Raw genomic sequence first — 14034 nt, forward strand, 5'->3', positions numbered from 1 at the left:
CGATCGGTTACACGATCTTTATCGGCCGGTTCAGGATCTCCTTACCCAGGGTGTGGTCGTCCCGGTGCCTCATCGGGACAGGTTTCGGGGGTTTTACTCGAATCCGTTCACTGTGCCCAGAAAGGAGGGCAAGGTACGTCCGATTCTGGACTTGAAAGCTCTGAAGCGCTTCGTGCGGGTTTAAAGGTTCCGCATGGAATCCCTCCGTTCGGTGGTGGCCTCCTTAAGCCCGGGAGATTTCCTGGCTTCCATCGATCTCAAGGATGTGTATTTACACATCCCCATATTCGAGGGTCATCAGATGTTCCTCCGATTCGCAATCGCGGAGGATCACGATCAGTTTGTGGCGTTACCTTTCGGTCTCGCTTCGGCTCCAAGGGTGTGTAAAGTGCTGGCTCCTGTTCTGGCCCTGTTGCGGGCGCAGGGGATTGCAGTCTTGGGATATCTGGACGATCTCCTGTTAAGATCGAGTGCCAGCCCCAGTCTCTTACGCGATCTGTCAACTACCGTTCAGACGCTCCAAGAGTTTGGGTGGACCATCAACGTTCAGAAGTCGACCTTGTCCCCTTCTGTTCGTCTCCCTTATCTGGGAATGGTCCTGGACTCTGCCCAAGCAAAGGTTTTTCTGCCGGAGGACTAGCTCCGGACTCTACAGGATGAGGTCAGGTCCCTCCGGGACAAGGATTCCTCGTCACTCGGGGCCTGCATGCAGTCCCTGGGGTTGATGGTGTCAGCCTTCGAGGCAATACTGTTTTCACAGTTCCACACGCGATCTCTTCAAGCGGAGATCTTGGCCAGGTGAGACAGGCATCCTCAATCCTTGGAAAGGAGGATATCTGAGTTTCCAATTTAGAGAGGATCTTCTCTGGTGGCTCCTGTCCCCGGCTCTGACGGAGGGGAAATCCTTCCGCCCATTGTTGTGGACGGTGATCACCACGGATGCCAGCCTGTCAGGCTGGGGTGGCGTTCTGGGCATTCTGTCTGCCCAGGGCACTTGGTCGGAGGAGGAATCCTCCCTGCCAATAAACATATTGGAATTGCGAGCGATCAGACTGTGCTTGCTCCGTTGGTCGGATCATCTTCGGGGCCGCCCTGTGCGGGTCCAGATGGACAACGCCACTGCGGTGGCTTACATCAATCACCAAGGGGGCACCAGGAGTGCCCGGGCGGCCCAGGAAGTGATCAAAATTCTGTCTTGGGCCGAGACGCACGTCCCGGCGATTTCGGCAGTTCTCATTCCGGATGTGGAGAATTGGCAGGCCGATTATCTGAGCCGCCAGACCCTGGACCAGGGAGAATGGTCCCTACACCCGGAGGTGTTTCAGATGCTGTGTGCGAGATGGGGAACCCCAGATGTGGATCTGTTCGCATCTCGGCTAAACAACAAGGTGGGAAGGTTTGTGGCAAGAACGCGCAATCCTCTGGCAGTCGCCTCGGATGCGCTGGTGGTGCCTTGGAATCCGTATCGCCTGATTTATGCCTTCCCTCCGATTCAGTTATTGTCCAGGTTCCTTCGCAGGTTGGTCTCGGAACCGAAGTTGGTGATTCTGGTGGCCCCAGACTGGCCGCACCGGTCTTGGTACGCGGACATCATACAACTGGTCGTCGAGCCTCCGTGGCGGCTCCCGTTACGAGGCGATCTGCTGTCTCAGGGGCCGATCTTCCATCCTGCTTTACGGTCGCTGGCTTTAACGGCGTGGCTGTTGAAAGCCGGGTCTCTCATCGGCGGTCATTCCTATCCTGCTCAAGGCTAGGAAGGCCTCATCCGGTAAGATTTATTACCATACCTGGAAGGCTTATTTTGCCTGGTGTGATTCCAGGGGCATTCATCCTCGCTCCTTTTCGGTGGCGAGGGTGTTAGCCTTCCTGCAATCTGGTGTGGACCAGCGCCTTGCGTTGACCACGATTTAGGGCCAGTTATCTGTACTGGCGATCCTTTTTCAGCGCCCCTTGTCGTCAAATTCTTTGATACGCACCTTTATTCAAGGTGTGCGTCATTTGGCTCCTCCTCGGAGAGCACCTTTACCTCCTTGGGACTTGAACTTGGTTCTGTCCGTTTTGCAACGTCCTCCCTTTGAAAACATCAGGGAAATTTCTCTGCCTCTGCTGTCACAAAAGGTTGCCTTTCTGGTGGCGATCACATCTGCCCACAGAGTGTCGGAGTTGGCGGCCCTGTCTTGCCGCTCCCCTGGTAGTTCATAGGGATAAGGTGGTCTTGCGACCTAACCAATCTTTACTTCCTAAGGTGGTTTCTGATTTTCACCTTAACGAGGATATTGTCTTACCTTCGCTGTGTGCGAATCCCAAGCATCCTAAGGAGTTTGCCTTGCATTCCTTGGATGTTGTCCGGGCGATCAGGGTTTACCTGTCGTCCACTGAATCCTTTAGGAAGTCGGATTCTCTTTTTGTCCTTCCTGAGGGACCTTGGAAGGGTATGGCTGCGTGTGCGGCAACCATTTCAAGATGGATCAGACAGACGATTGTACAGGCCTATTCGATTAAGGAACGGGCACCGCCCTTCCCTGTCAAGGCGCACTCTACCAGAGCGGTGAGTGCGTCATGGGCCTTCCGGCATCAGGCTTCGGTGGCCCTGGTGTGCAAGGCTGCGACTTGGTCGTCAGTGCACACCTTCTCCAAATTTTACAAACTTGATGTTTTGGCATCAGCAGATGCCTCCTTTGGCCGCAAAGTTATGTGTGCGGCAGTACCTTGAGGGGGCCCTGGCTTTGCTGGTCCCTGTCTGTTGGGGTTAGTTTTCCCCTTGGTTATTTGCTTTCCTGGGTTGTTGCTCCAGTTGAGCTTTTCGGTTGCCCAGAGGGTTTAACTTTCTGTTCAGATAAGGTTCCTTTCTCTGAGCTGGGTGCTGCGTTGCCTTTTTGAGGGTTGCGCTTCCCACCCCTCATGTCTACACTGCTTTGGGACATCCCATTGGTGAAGACTGTATGAGTGGGTGGTGACTGTTAGAAGACTTAAGAGAAAAAAGAATTTTTGTAAAATCTTACCGTAAAATTCCTTTCTCTGAGTCCTCCGACAGTCGCCGCCCCCGCCCCTCTTTTGGGGTTTTTTGGACTTTAACTGCTTGCTACCAAACTGAGTTGGAAAGGCTGATAGCAGGGTGGTATTGGACCAGTGGGACAGCCCCCTACAGGTGTGTCTATGTGAATTGCTTTGTTTTTAACAAGTCTTATGCCTAGCTTGCTCCTGTGGATAAGAGGTCAATACCCATTGGTGAAGACTGTATGGGTGGGCGGCGACTGTCGGAGGACTCAGAGAAAGGAATTTTAGTGTAAGATTTTGCAAAAATTCCGTTATTCATGGGGTGCGTCACCTGGCTCCACCAAGAAGATCCCCTTTGCCTTCCTGGGATCTGAACTTGGTTCTGTCTGTTCTTCAATGGCCTCCCTTTGAAAATATTAGGGAAATTTCTCTGCCTTTGTTGTCCCAGAAAAGAAAGAGGGAAGTGCAGGATAGTGCAGGATAGTAATTTATTATAACTTTTGTGAAGCCTACTCCACCATCTTGCTTTCTCCTGCCCTGACGTCAGACGCCGTTCGGTTCCTGCATCACGGCCGCAGTGCTCCACCCGCCCGTACTCACACAGTCAGCTGGCCTGGCTGTCTGCACCGAAGGCTCTCCAGGATTCTGTGGACCCCCTGTACTCCATCTCGGGACTGCTGCGATCTGACACACGCTTTTACCCTTACTTATACAGTGCCTTACGAAGGTATTCGCCCCCCTTGAACTTTGCGACCTTTTGCCACATTTCAGGCTTCAAACATAAAGATATAAAACTGTAATTTTTTGTGAAGAATCAACAACAAGTTGGACACAATCATGAAGTGGAACGAAATTTATTGGATATTTCAAACTTTTTAAACAAAAAACTGAAAAATTAGGCGCGCAAAATTACTTAGCCCCCTTAAGTTAATACTTTGTAGCGCCACCTTTTGCTGCGATTACAGCTGTAAGTCGCTTGGGGTATGTCTCTATCAGTTTTGCACATCGAGAGACTGACATTTTTGCCCATTCCTCCTTGCAAAACAGCTCAAGCTCAGTGAGGTTGGATGGAGAGCCTTTGTGAACAGCACTTTTCAGTTCTTTCCACAGATTCTCCATTGTAGATTTTGCTTTGTTTTGGATCATTGTCTTGTTGGAAGACAAATCTCCGTCCCAGTCTCAGGTCTTTTGCAGACTCCATCAGGTTTTCTCTATCGCTCATTGACAGACGTAGTCTTCTTGATTCTCAAGAGCTGGGTTATGTTGTCTCCGCAGGAGTAGGACTAGGCAGAATGACAAAACGTTCTGGCTCCACCCTAGGGGGCAGTCCCTGAGGGTATATCCTCCCTCTCTCTGCTACAGGGAATCAGTTTTTTTCTGTCTAGTCAGGAGTAAGGACCTAAGTTCCTTGCTGGGATCTTTTGGTCCTGGCAAGACTTTTTTTCTTTAAGAAAAAGACATTTTTTAGGTAGTTTTCTCCAGTGTTTTTTTCCTGTGAGATCTTCAAGCAAAAATGCCGGACTGGGCGACACTTGTGGTCACCCCAGCCGGCCTACGAGCGCGTGCAGACCAGGCATTGCGCTTGGTCGGCCGCGACATATTCAAGTAAGTATGCGGGGCCGGGCGACGGGCTGGATGTGAGATCCAGTGGTCACCCCGGTTTCTGCCTAAAAGCGCGTGCAGACCAGTGCGCTGAGTCGGCCGCGACGGAGTCCCAGTAAAGGGACTGACTTCGCGAGTTAAAAGCTCGCTTGGACGCCAGGACCAGAGAGTCGAGGCGTCCACAAACCCCCACCTCGGTGGAGAGGGTATTATGAAGAGAGGGTGCCTGTCGGTTCGGTATGGTGAGTAAAACGTTCCCTTTTTTCCTCATTTATGAGGCAGTATATATTATGGGCCCCTCCATATATGGTTAGTATATATCTGACACTTACAAGTCCCCCTTGTAATACAGCATGTGTTTGTGGGAAGTGGACTTGGTTCAAGAGCTAACACTCTACCCAGCAGACTGTAACATTACAGCAAACATAGGAGGTATAATCCTACCTTATGTGCAGTGTATCTCTGTAGATCCATATGTCACCTCTCAGCAGAGTGCAGGTGGATGTGCTGGAAAGACGATATCGGCGGTCCGCCGCCATTTTGCCGTAGACCGAATGCATGTATGTCCTCAGGTCACGCCGGCCGCCATGTTTTTGGAGTCTTATGTCTCTTCTATGGGGGCGGCCATGTTTTGTGAGCCCAGCTTCCTCGTGGAGGGCTGGGAACGCCGGAAGGCGTACACAGGGGGCGGAGCCACGCCTTCTGCCCGGGAAAAAGCAAACAGCTCCTTCCAGTCTGTGTAAGACAGACGCTGGCTGCAGTTTGTTGGAAACTGCACTGCATCGGTTGGTGAGCCTTGGGGGTCCCTCTCTCTCTCTCTCTGGGATCGAGAAGCAGGTACTCTGAGGGGCGCTATTGCGCTAGGGGGAGACACACAAAAAAAAAAAAAAAAAAGTTTTTTTGTTTATTGCTGGCAAAAGTGTCCTGTATTAACATGGACCCTGCCACTCATGTATCTCCTCCGGATCCCCTCGAGAGGGGTCTGCGGGATCCTCCAGCACCCCATTGACAATTGAATCTTTGTCAGCCATTATGGAAACTTTTGTGTCCCGGGTGGAAGTGGCTTGTCAGGGACAGGGCGCAAGAAAGCGACCCCCGCCTAACCCCTTATTATCTGAAACCTCGGATTCAGACTCTGAGCCTATTTCTGCAGTTGCAGGTACTTCATCTGGTATTGGTGTCTCGGGTCCTGTCTCTTCAGACAGTGAGGAGGATGTTTCGGCATCTGCCATAGCCCGAGAGGAAGCGTTGGTAAACGCACTCATTGTATCTGTTCAAGAGACTTTAAGGTTACAGGGTATTCCATCAGAAATAGCTGAAACTGAGATCCCTTTTGGGACTAAAAAGCGCATCAAAGTGGCAAAGGTTTTTCCATTGCCCAAATGTTTTGGCAATCCAATCGATGAAGAATGGCGTCTGCCAAAACGCACTTTTAATATTTCCAAACGCATTGACAGGCGTTATCCGTTTGAGGAAACCCTTATTAAGAAATGGACAGAACCACCTGTGGTGGATTCACCAATTGCTAGATTGAATAAAGCCACGGTTATTCCTTTAGAAGACGCTCCGTCTTTTAAAGATCCAGTGGATCGCAAGATAGAAGCTATGTCTCGCACCATGTTTTCCTTGATTGGATCAGCTTTCAGGCCAATAATTGCTATTGGTCTGGTTTCGCAGGCTGTAACTGAATGGACCAAGTGGTTACGCCGGGACTTAGAAGAAGTCCCTCAGGCGGTATCAGATTTGTTGGAACAAATGATACAGGGGTTACAGTTTGTATGTGATGCGGCGTTAGACGCCACTCCATTAATGGCGCGAGCATCAGTCTCAGCAGTGGTTCTCAGGCGTACACTGTGGCTAAAAGGTTGGATAGCCGACCAAGGTTCCAAAAAAGCATTGGCTAATATCCCCTTTTCAGGAGAACGTCTATTTGGAGCCAACTTAGATGAGATCATTAAGGATCTCACCGGTGGAAAAAGCACCTTTTTACCGCAAAATTTTAAAGGTAGAGGAACTCGTCAAAGACGAGGGCCTTCTTTTTCTGCTCACAAGAGGTTTTTTCGTCCAGCGGGTGAAAAAACTAAGTCCTCCAAGGTTCCTACAGGAGGCGTCAGGGGTCGTTGGTCGGGCAAGCAAAAGCCCGCCCCCTCCAGACCTGAAGATAAACCATCCAAAACCTGAAGGTGCGCCCCCACCCATAACTGGGGTGGGGGGACGTCTTCGCCGGTTCCCGGATCCATGGCTTTCCAGAATCCCGGACAAATGGGTTTGCGAAGTCATAAAGTCAGGGTACAAGATCGAGTTTCGATCTCTCCCACCGGCGCGATTCTTCCCTTCCAATATCCGACTATCTCCGGATCGTCTAGAAGATCTGCGGAGAGCAGTCACAGATCTACTACAACAAGGAGTGGTAGTCCACGTTCCTTGGACAGAACGGTTTCAAGGGTTTTATTCAAACCTGTTTACAATACCCAGGAAAGAGGGCAAAGTGCGTCCAATTCTGGACTTAAGAGCACTCAATTCTTTCGTCAACATAAGAAGATTCAGAATGGAGTCCATTCGCACGGTAGCAGCCTTCCTGCATCCAGGGGATGTCCTAGCGTCCATAGACATCAAGGACGCCTATCTTCACATTCCCATTTTCGCAGGACATCAGCGTTTTCTACGCTTTTCCGTAGAGGAGAACCACTATCAGTTTGTGGCGTTACCTTTCGGTCTCGCCACGGCTCCGCGGGTCTTCACAAAAGTGTTGGCCCCAATGTTGGCACTTCTGCGCCAAAGAGGTATATCGATTCTAGGTTACCTAGACGATCTTCTGCTTCATGCAGAGTCTCCTCAGACCTTGCTACAAAACATAGAAATTACTATGATTTCTTTACAGGAATTCGGGTGGCTGGTGAACCAGCAAAAGTCTTTTATGGTTCCCACCCAGAGGCTCGAATATCTGGGTCTAATTCTAGACACAGTCAGGACAAGAGTGTTTCTTCCGGTAGGGAAACTTCGAAAGATTCAATCAGCAGTCCAGTTGTTACTGTCCAACAGCTGGTCTGCCCTTCGGACTTGCATGAGGGTTCTGTGGTTGATGGTGGCTTCATTCGAAGCAGTCCCATTTGCCCAGTCCCATACCCGAATTCTTCAGCAAGAGATTCTCCTCAGATGGAATCGGAATCCGGAATCCCTGGACAATCAGATACGATTGAGCAAACAGACCAGAGAGTCTCTGGTTTGGTGGCTTTGGTCTCCAATGCTCAGCCAGGGAAAGTCATTTCTGCCAATATATTGGACGATAGTGACCACGGATGCCAGTCTATCCGGATGGGGAGGAATTCTCGGTCAATTATCTGCCCAGGGACTTTGGTCCCCGGAAGAATCCAGATTACCGATATATGTATTGGAACTGAGAGCGATCAGACTTTGTCTGATTCACTGGACCGAGCAGCTCCAGGGCAGCCCGGTTCGGATCCAGTCGGACAATGCCACGGCCGTGGCTTATGTCAATCACCAGGGGGGCACCAAGAGTGTCCGAGCGGCCAAAGAAGTGGCTTGCATTCTTCGCTGGGCGGAACGATTTGTTCCAGCAATCTCTGCGGTGTTCATTCCGGGGGTGGAGAATTGGCAGGCAGATTATCTCAGCCGTCAGACCCTGGATCAGGGGGAATGGTCCCTCCATCCAGACGTTTTCCACCAGTTGTGCCTACGGTGGGGCACCCCGGATGTGGATCTGTTGGCATCACGATTCAACAGGAAAGTTCAGAGATTCATGGCTCGCTCCCGCGATCCTCTAGCAGAAACCGCAGACGCACTGATCGCCCCGTGGGGGCAATACCAGCTAATATATGCCTTCCCTCCTCTCGCGTTACTGCCAAGACTTCTTCGCAGGGTAGAGGAGGAAGGAATCCCAGTAATCCTGGTAGCTCCGGACTGGCCTCGTCGAGCTTGGTACGCCGACATGGTCAGACTGGTGGCGGACGTCCCGTGGAGACTTCCTCTCAGAGAGGATCTACTGTCTCAGGGACCGATCTTCCATCCTGCTTTACGATCGCTGGCTTTAACGGCCTGGCTATTGAGACCCAGGTGCTGAAGGACAAAGGTTTGTCAGCTTCAGTTATTCCTACTCTAGTTGAAGCAAGGAAAGCGACTTCCAGAAAGATTTATCATCGCACATGGAAGTCCTACATTGCATGGTGTGAACCTTTGGGGTTCCGTCCTCGGTCTTATTCGATTAGTCGAATATTGGCTTTTCTGCAACAAGGGGTTGAGCAGAAACTGGCCTTGAGTACTATCAAGGGTCAGGTCTCAGCATTAGCCATCTTCTTTCAGAAGCCTTTGGCTACTCATTCCTTGGTGCGGAATTTCATCCAGGGGGTGCGACATCTGGCTCCGCCAGTGCACGCGCCGTTACCCCCCTGGGATCTTAATTTAGTGTTGTCGGTTCTTCAGAAACCTCCCTTTGAAGATATTAGGGAGATTCCTCTACCCACGTTGTCCCAGAAGGTGGCCTTCTTGGTGGCTATTACTTCTGCACGCAGGGCGTCAGAACTGGCCGCATTATCTTGTCGTTCACCATATCTGGTGGTTCATAGAGATAAGGTGGTTCTTCGTCCGAATCCATCCTTCCTACCAAAAGTAGTTTCAGAATTTCATCTGAATGAAGATATTGTATTACCTTCCCTGTGTCCTAAGCCCAGTCATCCTCGGGAATTTGCTTTGCACTCCTTGGATGTGGTCCGGGCGATCAGGGTATACTTGAAAACGACAGACTCGTTTCGCAAGACGGATTCACTTTTTGTGATCCCAGATGGACCCAAAAAGGGGTTGCCTGCATCTGCCGCGACCATTTCCAGATGGATCAGACAGACGGTAGTGCAGGCTTATTCTATTAAGGGTCGGGAGCCCCCGTTCCCTGTTAAGGCGCACTCCACTCGGGCACTTAGTGCGTCATGGGCCTTTCGCCATCAGGCGTCAGTGGTCCAGGTGTGCAAGGCGGCTACCTGGTCGTCGGTGCATACCTTCTCTAAACATTATAAAGTTGATGTAATGGCATCGTCTGATGCCTCATTTGGCCGCAAGGTTTTGCAGGCCGCAATTTGAGGAGACCAGTGGTCTACCTCGAGGGTTTTTTCCATTGGAAAATTTTTCTTTAGTCTCATTCTTTGTTTATAATGAGCCTTTAAAACTTCTAGTTTGGCACCGGTTGGGCCTACTAGATTGGATTTGATTTTGTCAATCCCACCCCTCATTTGTGGCACTGCTTCTGGATGTCCCAGCTCTTGAGAATCAAGAAGACTACGTCTGTCAATGAGCGATAGAGAAAAATGGATTTTTGTAAGAACTTACCGTAAAATCCTTTTCTCTTAAGCTCATTGACAGACGTAGTACCCGCCCCTCTATCATTGAGTTGGGTTGGGTTAATTTCTCTGTACTGCTTTAAACAGAACTGATTCCCTGTAGCAGAGAGAGGGAGGATATACCCTCAGGGACTGCCCCCTAGGGTGGAGCCAGAACGTTTTGTCATTCTGCCTAGTCCTACTCCTGCGGAGACAACATAACCCAGCTCTTGAGAATCAAGAAGACTACGTCTGTCAATGAGCTTAAGAGAAAAGGATTTTACGGTAAGTTCTTACAAAAATCCATTTTTCTTCCAGAATGGTCCTGTATTTGGCTCCATCCATCTTCCCATCAATTTTAACCATCTTCCCTGTCCCTGTTGAAGAAAAGCAGGCCCAAACCATGATGCTGCCACCACCATGTTTGACAGTGGGAATGGTGTGTTCAGGGTGATGAGCTGTGTTGCTTTTACGCCAAACATAATGTTTTGCATTGTTGCCAAAAAGTTCGATTTTGGTTTCATCTGACCAGAACACCTTCTTCCACATGTTTATTGTGTCTCCCAGGTGGCTTGTGGCAAACTTTAAACAACACTTTTTATGGATATCTTTAAGAAATGGCTTTCTTCTTGCCACTCTTCCATAAAGGCCAGATTTGTGCAGTATACGACTGATTGTTGTCCTATGGACAGAGTCTTCCACCTCAGCTGTAGGTCTCTGCAGTTCATCCAGAGTGATCATGGGCCTCTTGGCTGCATCTCTGATCAGTCTCCTTGCATGAGCTGAAAGTTTAGAGGGATGGCCAGGTCTTCGTAGATTTGCAGTGGTCTGATACTCCTTCCATTTCAATATTATCACTTGCACAGTGCTCCTTGGGATGTTTAAAGCTTGGTAAATCTTTTTGTATCCAAATCCGGCTTTAAACTTCTCCACAAAAGTACAGTAAAACCTTGGTTTGAGAGTAACTTGGTTTAAGAGCGCTTTGCAAGACAAGCAAAATTTTCAAATAAATTTTGACTTGATATACAAGCGATGCCTTGATATACAAGTAGCCTCAAGTCACAGCTGAGTATAAAAGAGAAGAGAGGAGCCTCTAAGTGTTGCAATATGGTTACATTTAATGAAGGTACAACATTTAGCAACTCACATGGTTGATGATAAAGAGGCATATCTAAGTATGCAGGCATCCAGGCTAAAGCTGTCCACATAGACCATCCTCTGCACCGCCATCAAGGTCATCCTTTCCATGCTGCCCCTCACTTTCAGATCGCTTTACTGCAGGGTGGTCTTCCCGGTCAGGATTACAGACTGGCAGCCGGTGGTGCAGAAGATGGTCTATGTGGACAGCTTTACCCCGGATGCCTGCATACTTAGATGTGCCTGTTTTATTCATCAACCATGTGAGTTGCTAAATGTTGAACCTTCATTTAATGGAACCATATTGCTACACTTAGAGGCGCCTCTCTTCTCTTTGATACTCTGTAGCTCCTGCTGGATTTTGCTTCCAATCTCCTTGTGGAAGCGGCCATTTGTGGATGGACATTTTATACAGTAGTTACACAACCTATCGCAATGCTATAATCTTTTTCTGTGGACTATAAACTGAAGGATTTATGAATAAATGGTTGTGGAACGAATCATCTGAGTTTCCATTATTTCTTATGGGGAAATTCGCTTTGATATAAGAGTGCTTTGGATTACAAGCATGCTTCCGGAACGAATTATGCTCGCAATCCAAGGTTTTACTGTATCTCGGACCTGCCTGGTGTGTTCCTTGTTCTTCATGATGCTCTCTGCGCTTTAAACGTACCTCTGAGACTATCACAGTGCAGGTGCATTTATACAGAGCATTTATACGGAGACTTGATCACACACAGATGGATTCTATTGATCATCAGTCATTTAGGTCAAAATTGGATCATTCAGAGATCCTCACTGAACTTCTGGAGAGAGTTTGCTGCTCTGAAAGTAAAGGGGCTGAATAATTTTGCTCGCCCAATTTTTCAGTTTTTTATTTAACAAAGTTTGAAATATCCAATAAATTTCGTTCCACTTCATGATTGTGTCCCACTTGTTGTTTGTTCACAAAAAAATCAGTTTTATATCTTTAGGTTTGAAGCCTGAAATGTGGCAAAAGGTCGCAAAGTTCAAGGGGGGCCGAATACTTTCACAAGGCACTGTATGTAAGTGGCTATGTTTTCATTGTTATAATAAATTACTATCCTGCACTCAGAGGTGCTTTTCCCTCTTTCTTATCTGGTTTTTAGAGCTGACTTCTCTCTTGCTGAAGAGCTGGCCCTGAGCTGCGGACACCTACCCCAGGTACTGGTCCTGATCCACGGACCTTCTTTAAAGACTGCCATTTACATGCACATGGACTTTAAATCCCCCCCCCCCTGTGCTTCCCCCTCCCCGTGCTAACAGCACTGTACTTTTAATCACGATTTTATATTTATTTATGCTGCTATATGTACACCTATACCCTTAAGCGCCTATACACCTCTGTCTTATTTTGTTGTCCCTGAAGGTTGCCATTCTGGTGGCTATCACTTCTGCCTACAGAGTGTCTGAGTTGGCAGCTCTGTCCTGCCGTTCGCCTTATTTGGTCGTTCATTGGGATAAGGTTGTTCTACGACCGAACCAATCCTTTCTTCCTAAGGTGGTGTCTGCCTTCCACCTCAATGAAGATATTGTTTTGCCTTCCATCTGTGCTAAGCCCAAGCATCCTAAGGAATTTGCCTTGCATTCGCTGGATGTGGTTCGGGCGAACAGGATTTACCTATCTTTTCAGACATCTGATTGTTTTTGTCCTTCCTAAGGGATCTTGGAAGGGTTTGACTACATGTGCTGCGACCATATCTATATGGATCAGGCAGACCATTGTTCAGGCCTATTCATCGAAGGGTCAGGTTCCTCTGTTCCCTGTGAGGATGCATTCTACGAGAGCGCTGAGTGCCTCTTGGGCTTTTCGCCATCAGGCTTCAGTTGCTCAGGTGTGTAAAGCGGCGACCTGGTCGTCTGTTCACACTTTTACCAATTTCTACAAAGTTTGATTAGTTGGCTTCCTCGGATGCTGCCTTTGGCCGCAAGGTTTTGCAGGCTGCGGTTTGATAAAGAGAATTGGTTTTCTCTTTGCGGGGGTGAATTTTTGTTTTGGGGTCGAGCTTTTTTTTTTTCTTTTGTCACCCAGTTGGCTACGTTTTAGCCTTGGATGTACGTTAACAGTTGGTTGCGTTCTTCCCACCCCTCATGCCTACACTGCTTTGGGATGTCCCAATAGTGAAGAAGCATTGAGAGCTGTGTCTGTCAGAGGACGATAGAGAAAATTTGATTTTTGTAAGAACTTACCGTAAAATCCATTTCTCTGAGTCCTCTGACAGACGAAGCTCCCGCCCCTCTATATGGGGTTGGTTGGTTGTGTTATCTTTCACAGCTTGCTACAAAACTGATTTGAGAGCACAGTGTGTCTGGGGTTATGTTGTAAGGGACAGCCCCTATAGGCGTGTCGAGTGAAAACTTTTCACTGCCTAGTCTATTCCTGTAGATGGCGCATAACCCAAAAGTGAAAAAGCATTGAGAGCTGCGTCTGTGAGAGGACTCAGAGAAAAGGATTTTACGGTAGGTTCTTACAAAAATCCAATTTTGCGCAGCCGGGCCACCCTGCCGCAGGTTATATGCTGTGGGCGATCCGGAACTGGTTAAGATGGGAACTTGACTTTGGGCGTTTTTACCCCAAATGCGTTCCTTATGTCAGGAAAATGTATTTTTCATTTTTCTTTCAATACTGCTGAATCCTTCAGGATTTCTGCTTTCCAGAGTGCCCCTCTGTTTTACAAGGTCGACCAGGCTAGTTTTCACCAATACTTCATAACAAGATTCTGATCTGTTCTTCACAGGCACCTTCTATTTCTTGAATAAATGCAACTTGTGTCCATTCTAGTGCCTTTTTTTTTTTTTGGCATCCTTATTGTGAAACTTAAATGGCCTTCCCTGCAGTCAGTACTTTGTGAAGAACCTAAGCTTTACCCAGATCATAGGGCATCACAGGTATCTAGTGTTGGCAACTGTTAGTCAACAACGGGCAAGGGAAGGGCGTAGCGCAAACCCT

The 14034-nt window shown here is 48.6% G+C and overlaps 1 protein-coding gene across 1 annotated transcript in view; it reads left to right on the forward strand.

The window, feature by feature from the left end:
• Positions 1-14034, forward strand: part of MARF1 (meiosis regulator and mRNA stability factor 1) — a 587347-nt gene that overhangs the window by 335451 nt on the left and 237862 nt on the right. The window lies entirely within an intron of this gene.

The sequence above is a fragment of the Pelophylax lessonae genome, assembly GCF_965119305.1.
Source record: "Pelophylax lessonae genome assembly, chromosome: 6".
NCBI lineage: Eukaryota > Metazoa > Chordata > Amphibia > Anura > Ranidae > Pelophylax > Pelophylax lessonae.